Source organism: Poecilia latipinna, unplaced genomic scaffold, assembly GCF_001443285.1.
Source record: "Poecilia latipinna isolate Pla-1442-1.1 unplaced genomic scaffold, P_latipinna-1.0 Scaffold800, whole genome shotgun sequence".
Lineage (NCBI taxonomy): Eukaryota > Metazoa > Chordata > Actinopteri > Cyprinodontiformes > Poeciliidae > Poecilia > Poecilia latipinna.
The window spans coordinates 97,578-100,362 of NW_015113416.1; positions in this window are offsets into that span (position 1 = coordinate 97,578).

Below are 2,785 nucleotides of genomic sequence, written 5' to 3' on the forward strand. Positions count from 1 at the left end.
GAATGATGACTGAAGGGACATATTCACCAAAGAACACGTAGACTCTCTATAGTCTCGGCTGTGCTAGACATCAGTCGGCTTTGATAACAGCAGCCCGGTGGTCACCCCGGCTGGGGAGCTCAGATCAACCGTGACAGTCAGCTGGGGGTCCAACAGAACAGACCATCCACAGCACAGCGGGGACTTTCTATCATTTCTGCCTGTTTTCCTCTCTCCTTTTTCTCATTTTGGCCTTGGAAATTCGACTGTTTGAATTTCTGAAACGGTTTTGAGTCAGAAGCTGCGTTTCCATAATGAACGTGCGCCATCTCTGTCACCATCAAGCTAATGTCGGAAAAATACAATTACGCAATTGTGGTGTTTCCATTAAATAGGAAGCACAGTTAAAGTCGCACGTGAATACGTTTGTCCACGTGATGAGTGATCAGAAAACATGGCGTGGCATCATCATCCCCCAACTGCTTCCTGTCGTCTTCTTCTTCCTGGCTTTCACCAGTGGCAACATCCAATTGTTTCCATTGCAGTTTTGTGAAATAAAATGTCAATATGACCAGAAAACCAACTCATTCTAGCACCAAACATTTTTATCGCACAAGAGCTTTTTTCAAAATTGCCAGGTTTCAATTAAGCAAATTTATTTTCCAAATGTCAAACTGCACAATTATGTGGTGAATGAAAATGCAGTTGGAGTCAAATAGACTTTATTTGGGACTGCAAATAAAAGCTGCCATTTAGTTTGTCATTATTTATCTAGAAGATTTTTTTTTGTTCTCCAAGCATGAAAACAACTTTGTCCATGCCCTCCTGTGTGATTAGGGTTAATAGAATTTGAGTACATTCCAACTTCCATCCTCACAAGAGCTTTTAATCTAAAGGAGATGAAGAGCACTCTGTGCCAAAGTGATGGAAGGTTTGTAATTACTTGTCAAAGATTGGGGGTTTTTTATATCAACATATTAACAGGTGCACAAAAACAGCTCTGTGCTCTCAGTGGAACAGCAAAGATAAAGCCTTTCTTCCTCCTTGTTTGTCTCCTGACTGTAATCCCGTCAAAGAGTTCCCTTTGCTTTTGTCTTTCTTTGCAGAATGCAGAGATCCACCTCAGAGTTTAGCTAAGCGCCTCCCAGGACCGGCGTCTTGGAGCACAAGCTCGTTGGTGATTGCTCACTTCCCTCTGAACATATGGGAGCGTAAATCTGGCTAATCTATCATCGCCACAGCTTCTCCACTACCCCTCGCCTTCAACTCAGAGAGTAAACGGCAATGCAAAAGAAGAAACTCTGAAGAGCAAACAAAGTATTCACCGGCCGCTGCACCTGCAGGGTTTGAAGAGAAATGATACAATTTCCAACAGACAGAAATTTCAGCTTGCTGCGTCGTGCTAACATATTATGTTAGCATAATCATAACAACAGTCCGTGACCGACATATATGAATCAAAACATAGTAAAAATATACACACCCCATGAACTTTTGCTATTTCATCCTAAGCAACTTAAGCTCCACTAAAACCTGACAAGGGCATTGTGAGTTTTTATTCATCGCCTTGAAGAAATTCCAATGTGAACAACTGATGTAGCATTATTTAGTAAGCATTACCTGACACACTAGCTGAAATATTTCTTAGGTGTTGTCATGGAAACAAAGCCTATGATAATGTCTGAAACATTAACCCCCTAGTCGGAAGGTGGCCGCAATCAAAAATCAAGACAAGACTTAGATCTGGTGTCAGTTTGCAGGAACTGCAAGTCTAACGTTTAGGGCAAAGAAGTTGCTGTCAAAAGCATGTGTAAAGTCTACGTTGTCCATATGGGATATTTTTCTCAAAAACATGACAGTCAGAGAGCAAATGATTGGGATTTCTCCAACCAAATGGGTACCAGCCTCTAACCCTACGATACTGTCTGATACATTAACCCTGAACCCTTTACACTGTTGGCGCATTCGTCCAACCACACACAGTCATGCATATCGGTAGACAGCTTGGGGTTAGTGTTGTTGTTGCCCAGGGAAATACCAACATGTGACAGAGGGAAGCTAACCTACAACTTTCGGATTGTAAGTCGACTCCTCTCCCCACTCAGCCACCGTCGCACTGTGCTGAAGACTTGCTTATCTTTGGGCTCCACACCGGCTCACACACATGTTGCGCTGTTCTCCCTCAGCTGCGTGTTTTCTTAAGTGTCGAGAGCACTGATAGAAACATGCCAATGCTTTCAAAAGCATCATCAAAAGCACAGAAACACCTAAACTTTTCCTCTGGCATGCAGTGCTAAAGACCCTTGTGGGTTCTCTGGGCCGCTGCATTTGTGATAAAAAGCAGCATGATGAAGAACTTAGCAGACAGATTGGGGAGAAAGCTTTAGTGAAGCTTAAAGGAGTGTAAGTTCATATTTTAAAAAGTCTTAAACTTTGAACATTTTGCAGAATTATCTTCAATCCACCATCTTTAACATGGAGAGAGTATGGCACATGTACAAACTTACCAATACTTGATAGTCCATCTAAACTGACCAGCTAAGGAAGCAGGAAGCAGACAAGACATCAGATGGCCTCTAGTAGTGGTGCAATCCAAAAACGTTGCCTTTATACAGGAGAGGCAAGAAGAAAATAATTGTTGAAAGAAAGCCAATAAGAAGTAGTAATTCAAGTTAAAAACAAGCCATGCTCAATGAGGACAATAAGCTTTAAGCAGGAATTACCTCTCTTTGATTGGATCTATCAGCAGCAGCAGACATGTGGAGGAAAGTCTTCTGCTAATCCTAATATAACTTTAACTGAGAAA